This window comes from Mus caroli, chromosome 1 (assembly GCF_900094665.2).
Source record: "Mus caroli chromosome 1, CAROLI_EIJ_v1.1, whole genome shotgun sequence".
Lineage (NCBI taxonomy): Eukaryota > Metazoa > Chordata > Mammalia > Rodentia > Muridae > Mus > Mus caroli.
The window spans coordinates 127,474,011-127,482,674 of record NC_034570.1 but is presented as its reverse complement, the minus strand read 5'-3'; the positions used below and the strand labels follow the sequence as shown (position 1 = coordinate 127,482,674).

Sequence of the window (8,664 nt, the reverse complement as noted above, 5' to 3'; positions counted from 1 at the left end):
TGAGAGTTCTATGTCTTCATCCAAAGGCTGCTAGTGGAAGACTGACTTCCAGGCAACCAGGGCGAGGATCTTATGCCCACACCCACAGTGACACACCCATTCCAACCAGGTTACACCTATTCCAACAAGGCCACACCTCCAGATGGTGCCACTCCCTGGTCCAAGGATATACAAACCATCACAGTTGGCTTTGAACATGTGACTCTATTGCCTCAGCCAAGTAACTGGTATTACAGGCTTACACTGCCATGCCCAGCTTTCATTACAATCCAACATGATAGTTTCTCTTTCTAGAAAGACACGACCCAGCTGAGAAGACCTCAGGCCTTGAAGATGGGTTACCTGCTCCATCCTGCGTGGTATTTGGAGACGTTCAGATGCAACCAAGAGCAGCCTGAAAACTGTGGATGATGGAAATAATTTTTGATTCTTTTTTTTTTCCTTAGGGGAACTGGCAGGCTATAGGGTTGGGGAGGTTGGGTGGGGGGACTTTCTTGAGTTAAAGGGGCTTACATCTGATGTCAATACTTTCTTCTCTGAGAAACAGTATATATATATAATGTGTATAATGTAAGTATGCGTGTGTGGTGTGCCTGTGTGGTGTGTTCACGCATGTGTTCGTGTGTGTGTGTGTGTGTGTGTGTGTGCATGTGTGTGTGTGTGTGTGTGTGTGTGTGCCTAAAAGCATAACCAACAAGAGAAACAGGCTGGGTGTGACGATCCTTTGCAGTTCACAGGCAGCACAGGGGACTCTCCGTGTCTCCCTTTATAGACATGTGGGCTGCACCCACATGAAAGCTTTAGCCAGCAGAGCCCCAGACTTCAGAGAGCCTGCAAGCAGCTATTGCAGGAGAAAGGAAGTAAGAAGATCACCTGAAGCCAGAATTGTCGGGATGTGCTCACTCATCTCCTCAAGGGGATAGGGTAGGAACAGATGGGCACTGGGCACTGCCTGCTCAGGCTTCTCACAGAACAGAGAGGAAAACTGGAAATTATTTGCAGTGTGCCTCAGACCCAGCTTGCTGAGTGTCAGGTGGGGGGGGGGGTTCCCAGAGGCTGAAGGAAGGGAATTTGGATGAATGGACCAGGTAAAGGAAGTGTCCTGTTAAGGCATCAACTAGCCCGCATCCCAGCCATCAGCCTCTTTCTTCATGAACCCTAGCTGTTCTGTCTGCACTCTGTCTCTGTGAAACAAAATTGCCTAGTGGGGTAGAGGCAGCCAACACCAGGACCCCAGACTTCACACTGCAGACAGAAGTACCAAAAGAACATCTCAGAACCCCATGAGTGAGCCTGTCTATGTGAAGCCCCCTAGGACAAATGACTGATGGACAGAGCTGAGCCTTCCCCCAGAGCCTTCATGTCTAGGCTATTGCTTCTCCACTAGTGTGGTGTGCTGGGTAGACATGAATGATAAGGGTCATACCTCTCTCAAGGAGGATATAGAATGCTCCTTGGCCCACCCCTGTTCTTACCCCAGCAGTAAGACCGAAAAACTCCTGTATGGCTCAGGGTGGCCTAGTAAACGATCTGTCCATTGAGGATTGAGGAGGTCAGCTACGTGAGGACATTGTTCCTGAGAGGTGTCCTAAGCCATCTACCCAGTGAGCTCTGGCACTGTGAGTCTGCAGCATCCTTCCCTGTTTGGCTTATGTGGGAATCTGCCTCCTACCTCACCTCCTCTCTGATACCAGCGTGGGATGCTGTCCCACCACACTGTCCTTGGGTAGGCTTCTTGTGACCTCCTTTGCCAGTCACTGGGATCCAGAACAATCTACTTCTTCAAGCATGCCATTGTCACACTACTCTGCACAGACAGTGAAGGAAGCACTTAAGGCAATAACAGGAAATCAAACCTACCGTACCCCTGTCCCTCCATATAGTGTATGTTCGCCCGAGAAAGGATACCCAGGTCCTGGGCTTCAGGGACTATCCACTTACTCAGTCAATTGGAGAAAATCATGTAGAACGTTCAAGTCAACAAGGGAGACTGCTGTAGGCCCTCAACAATGACATTCCCACCCAACCCCCCAGTATCATCCTCACTTCCTGCAGCCCTCGGGCTCAGTTTTCCTTTCCCTGGGAGGAAGATTGGGTAGATTCACCCTTTGCTTTGGTGATGAAGCAGGTCTTAAGATACCCAGAGGTCAGGCTCAATTATGGGAACTTCTTCCATGATCTCAAGCTGGCCAGATGGGCTGGGCCCAACGTGTGTCTGTCATTCCAGGGAAAAATTAAAGGGACTTATGAGTAAATTCCTAGAAGCAGGAGGTAAGGGGCTGGCTGGACTTTCTGTATCCCAGACTTATCTTCATGTTTTTTTCATCAAATTTGCCTCCTACTTCCATATCTAAAACAAGTTACAATTTAGGACCAAATGAGAAAGGACAGAGGCCCTGTATCTTCCTTGACTTTTGGGCTTGCTGCAGTGTCTGGGACCCTCCGTCCAGCCCTCACTGTCCTTGCTCCATCTTGTATGAGAACCTTGTGAACGGGCCCAGTTTCCTTGTATGATACACCATGTATTTGCTTTGTCAAAATATAGAAAATCAATAAACTACTAGTACTTCTTTGAAGGTTTTTCAAGCCTTGTATTATTTGGGATACTATTAAGGGATGAAGGGCCTTCTCTCCAACATCTTGGGTTACTGACTATGTATCAGGCAAGGGTTGAAAATGCCACCCAAGAGTATTCATAGGTACCTGTTCCACTGTCGTTCATGTGAACACTGTGCTCCAGGATTCGGGGTTTGCTGTCCTAATTTACAAATAAGCAGGGCTTGGGGGAACAAATGTGACAATGTCACCCAGGATACAAGTGGAAACGTCATTGTGAGCACATCCCCAGCCATCCAGGCTGTAGAAAAGACAACTTCAACAGGAAAGACTTAGGAGTTTATGTTTCCAGAATGCCTGTGCTGCATGGAGTTTATGTCAGCTGCTGAAGACTGTAAACAGAAGGATACAGAAGACCACAGGCATGGTACGGGGTAAGCCCCCATCATCATCTGAGAGAACCAGGGGTGCCTGGGTAGAAAAGGGAGATGCTAAGGAAATCCCTGGAGGGACGCTTTCCCCATCCTTCAGAAGTCATGACTAACGGGGTCTCCATTATAGCGTCCTAGGACCATCAGGACTGTGATTCTCTGTGACCCACACTATTAGATGCACTACGCTGGGGCTTCTGGAAATGCTTTGGGGACCTGGGAACTTGTACTGGCTACAAAAAGCAAATCAAATACAACATCAATAAGTGTTACCTCATATTTCCATTAAAATACAATTGGAGATCAAAATCACACAGCTTAAAACGGACACAGCTCTGAACCTCTTTGAAGAGGGGTTTGTCTGAACAGCACCCAGACCAAAAAATGATACAGGACCAGCCGGTGAGCCTTCCTCATGCCTCTCCTTCTTCCATCCCACCCCAAGGAAAACATGGCACTGCCTGAATTTCTAAGACTATATTTTAGCTTGGTCATTTTGAACTTCCTGTTATGGGTGCCAACACTAAGTCCTGTTTCATTTTAGCTTTAACTTAACAGCCCATGGGGTAAGACTCATCCATTCCTGTTGCGTGCCTGGTTGTTGCTGTCCCTACACAACTATGCCAAACCACAGAATGCACACATGACATTGCCGTCATCTGACATCTTTATGTACACTTTATGTATGAAAGGAGTGTATAGATTCGTTGACTCTCTTTCTCAGAACTATTACATACGATTCCTGGGAAATCATAGCAGTGTAGGAATTCAGTCTTATACTGGATGTGGGTACAGAAGTGCCAAATGACCACAAAAGTCCTCCTTCAGCTGCCCTTAGCCAAGGGAGTGGCAGGTCCTGTAGGGGACAGCCTGATGAGCATGAGAGGACCTTGGGTCCAAGATTGGATAGAAAAGAACAAAAAAGACAGGAAGGACACAGGAAGGTGGGAAGGAAAAGGCTTCAAAGACCCGGAGGCCAAGTGTCGTAGGAGCCCATGTCCACACAGGTCCACATGCCTGACCTTGAAGCCACTTCCGCTTGTTCCTCTTGTAACTTACCCGGGGTGGGGCTAGAAGCTCCACCACCACCAGGTTTCAGAGAGCTAAAGCATCGGTCTCTAAAGGGGCAGTGCCTTCTGCTGACAGATCTTGGGCAACAGTCTTCCTCTTTGAAGAGCCACACAATGACCCTTTCTCTTTCAGATCCTTGGGGCATTGTTTTCTATTTGGATCTGCACTTCACCTTAGTAACCCAGGCAGAGCACAGAGCATCATATTCCAGTCAATAGTTGGAAAAGAAAACACTGAGAGAAAGTGACCAGCTCCGTCACCTAGGAAGTTTACAGAAGAACCAAGCCTGGGCCAAACCCAGGCCTCTCCAGTCCTGATATCAGAACATGATAAGGAAGACTATGGAAGAGGCAATTGTACTGCTCACTGTGCAGCGAATCAGGGTTCACAGAGCCCAAGACAGCACAGGATTGCACATCCTATGAGGGGCGGTTGCTGTGCAGACATGCAGGAAAATAAAAGTTCTGATTCACAGACTGGCTATCAGATGCCAGGAACTACCACATGCATCATCTAGCCCAGAGCTGGCTGGTTGGGTTGGTTAGGATAGAGAGCTAATGAGCCAAGGGCTTCAAGGCAAGGAATGTCTCCGTGACCCCAGCATGTCTTCTCCACCCTCACTAGTCATCCTGCAGACAGCTGCTGGGTCAGCGTATGTGTACGTCACGGAGAGATAGGTTGGCCATCTTGAGGAACCTCGTGTGGGGGATCAGCAGCGAACCCCATACCTTATGCTTCTATCATGCTACTACTGTCTCTGTGAGTCAGCCATTAAGAAATTTTACAGTGGCAGGAGATATAGCTTAGTTGGTAGGGGGTTTATCTAACATGAACAAGATCCTGAGTGCAGTCCATAGCAATGCATAAAAGTGAGTGTGATAGTATTTGCCTGTACTCCCAGCACTTGAGAAACTGAGGCAGGAAGATTGTGGAAATAGGCAACCCTGGGGGTAGGAGGGGGGACCCTCCAGAATGTACCAGAGGCCTGGGAGGTGAGAGACTCTCAGGACTCAAAGGGAGGGACCTTAGATGAAATGCCCTACAGTGGGGAGAGGGAACTTGTAGAGCCCACCTCCAGCAGAAAGACAGGGCATCAAGTGAGGGATTGGGTTACCAGCCCACAATCAAAAACTCTGACCCATAATTGTTCCTGTCTAAAAGAACTGCAGGGACAAAAATGGAGAAGAGCTTGAAGAAAAGGAGGTCCAGTGACAGGCCCAAAATGGGATGCAGCTCAAGGGGAGGCCCCAAGGCCTGACACTGTTACTAAGGCTATGGTGTGCTCACAAAAAGGCACCTATCATGATTGCCCTCCAAAAGGCCCAGCAAGCAGCTGAAAGAGTCAGGTGTAGATATTTGCACCCAATTTATGGCCAGAAGCTGCTGACCCCTGTGGTTGAATTAGGGAAAAGCTGGAAAAAGCTGAGGAGAAGGATAACCCTGTAGGAGGACCAGCAGTTTCAACTAACCAGGATCCCTGAGATCTCTCAGACACCAACCAGGCAGCATACACCAGCTGATATGAGGCCCCCAACACATACATAGCAGAGGACTGCCAGGTCTGGCCTCAGTCAGAGAAGATGTACCTAACCCTTGGAGTACCAGGGAGTGAAGAGGTCTAGTGGGGTGGGGTGGGGGTGGAGACATCCTCATGGAGACAGGGACACATGGGGAGGAGGTTTGGGATGTGAAATAATCAGAGGGTGGCCATGAGGGGGTAAAATCTGAACTGTAAAAAAAGATTAAATAATTTTTTTTAAAAATCAATAACAAAAAAATAGGTGCTATGGGGCAGTGGATGTGGCGTTAAGATGGGCCTTTCTGTGAGGTGTTTTGGGGATGAGGAGCAGTCATTGGTCCAAGAGAAAAGACTGTTGGGATGAGAGGTCTTTGTGAAAATGAGAGAGGTTAGGATCTGATATCCAAATGACAGCTGTGGCTAGTGAGTCATCGGCAGTCACAGACACAAGGGTAGGCTAATGTGGTGGGAGCTGATGTGGTAAGAATTTTCAGCCTCTTCTCTCTGTGTCGTTTCCACGTTCTTGATGAGACAAGAAGTCTGATAGAGATCCAGGGGGAGGATAATGGGGACACATTAGATATCTGGAAAAAGGGAGAAGCCATGAACGAGAAGGAGCTCCCTCACCACTCCAATGAGCACCACTGTCTCCCCATTTTGCTGCTACCCAGGTATCGGGGTAGAGCAAGGACAGAGCAATCAGGGATGTTCTGGGCAGGGACAATGAAGCAAGCCAAGGACAAAAGAAAAGGGATGTGACAAACAGTGAGCTTTAATCTGATTAAAGGATGAGAAAGCATGCGAAGGCTGAGCAGTGTTTGAGATTCAGCTAACGGACCAGCTGAATCTTTTACCGTGGGTAAAAGAGCTCGCCACACAGTCCTGACAACCTGGACCCACAGTGGAGGGAGAGAACCGGCTCCCAAGACTTGTCCCCTGTCTTCCACACTCATACGTGGTCTGCACATGCTTGAGCACATACGTTAATAATAGCAAATAGTTAAAATTAAGGTGAGAGGGTGCACAGAGCACATGAGGATGCTTGAGCTATACATTACAAAGTAACAGCCCCAAAATGCACTGCTTCAAATAGAAAATACAGAGATTGTGGTTAACAGTCTCAGACAACTATGGGAGTGAATGGACCAATTAAGCTCTGGGAGAGACTGGGGACCAAGAAAACAGGATGGTGGAAGGATCAGGCAACAACGATAAGAAAATCTTTGGAGCAGAGCAAATATTGAGAGAAAGCGATGGTACATATAAAACTAAACTCAGGGAAATGAGGGGAGTGTGCTGGGATGTCTATTGGTGATTACAGCAGAAGGGACAATCATGTGTCGTGTGCAGACAGAAGATGTGTGTTAACTATTGAAATAAAGGCTCCAGAATAGCAGCACACCTCACCTCCAAGATCAATGTACATCTCCAGGCTGATCACAATCGGCAGCCGGTGATGGGTGGACTCCCAAATACTCCGAGTACCTTGGAGATTAGAGATGGGCTCACATAGCCCATCCCTAGGGTCATCTAAGGCTAAGGCCTGCAGACTGAATAGCCTCTGCTGGCGGCTAGTCTACCTCTTAGTAAGGTGGGTGGGGAAAAGGGGGTCTCTGGAGGCTGGTGCAAGGGACGCCATAAACACACCATGTCAGTTCCCACCTGCTTATGGGTGGTTTTACAAACACAGGTTGAAATGGAGGGAGAAATGCGGGTGTGCCGAGGCAAAGGAGACGATCTGGACCTTTAGCAGATGGCCTGGCCAGTATCTATTGCTGCTGCCTATTCAAGGGAAACGGAGGTCCGAGAGGAGAATGTTCATCTGGTGCTGCGCACGCAACGCGCGTGCTGTGACTCAGAGCCCCACAACATTCAAAACCAGCCTGAACCACAGGTGGTTTGGGTTTGTTTGCCTTTAAGAGATGAAGGCTGGTTGCAGTCGATACACGCCCATTCTCCCAACCTAATGATTCTGGCCTCATCTTTCATCCTCCCTTTCCCATTCGGGTAGCAAGTCTTCTCGTCTCCACACAGTGCTAACCACTGCCAGGGATCGGCAAGCCTGGCCCATTCCTTGCTCGATGCTGCCACCTCCTGGCTGACCTCACTCCCACACCAATCCAAGGCCACTGAATGTGCCTCTGAGGAACTGATCTGTAGTAACGCTAACCGCACCTTCCACCTTTTGGGAAACATCTGCCAACTCTTGGATTTTCCACTCATGTTTCTCTCAGGCCAGCCTCTGTCTTGTCTCCTGGTTCTCTTCATTCTATCCCTGGGCTTCCCCTATGACGGCATCTCCCCAAGGGTAGCGTGGATTCAATCCCACTGTCTCTGTTGTTTCTGAGGCCTGATGAATCCTTTCTCAGTCTGTTCTCTAACCATAAAACCCTATTCATCCTCTGAGAGCTGACTCCCACGCTGTCCCTCTAGGAGGCCTTCATGTTGTTTATAACACTCCAAGGCCCGTGTGGTACCCTGCCTCTTGCCTGTGGGCTGATGACCTACTCATCCCTAGTGTCTCAACACTAGCCTAGAGTCCATCCCAGACTGTGGGCTCAGCACTCTGTGAGCTGAAGATGGCTGAGTGTAGATTCACAGCCTTGCCCAGCAAACTGATCTCAAAAGCCTTCCTAACTCCCTTCATACATGTTGACCATAAAGATCTCGTCCATTTCAGCTGTCTCTCGTAGCCAGCTTCTAACTCTCAGCTCTACAGGGAAGAGACCACAACATGTGCTGATTGCCCGACATGCCCTGCTCCTGTGACATCTCCAGCTGCCCTTGTCTGTCACCACAGGGACCATGGAGAGTCAGTCTCATTTCCTTCTCTAAGGCAGCCATTCTGTGCCTCTGAGTTCAGCCATCCCTTAGAGGCATGGTTCACCATGTTCCTCATTGTCAAGGTCACCTTCTCTGAGCACACCTCGAGCTGACATCCTTTCTCTTAAGAACTGGAGCATTGAATAAAGGAAGATGCAAAAGATTTGATCTACAGGTATCAAGTGGGGCTGGGATAGCTGAGGTTTGGAGCATCCATTTCTAGTGTGCAATGCAATTCAGGGCCAGAACCAACAAGTGGGGACC

General features: G+C 48.7%; 1 protein-coding gene across 1 annotated transcript in view; it reads left to right on the top strand.

Moving 5' to 3' along the window:
- Pkp1 (plakophilin 1) overlaps window positions 1–542 on the top strand; it is a 47,801-nt gene extending 47,259 nt beyond the window's left edge. The window contains exon 14 of the mRNA XM_021168142.2: window positions 295–542. The gene's annotated coding sequence lies outside the window, so the exon portion shown is untranslated. The remainder of the gene's footprint in view (window positions 1–294) is intronic.
- The last annotated feature ends 8,122 nt before the right edge of the window (window positions 543–8,664 follow it).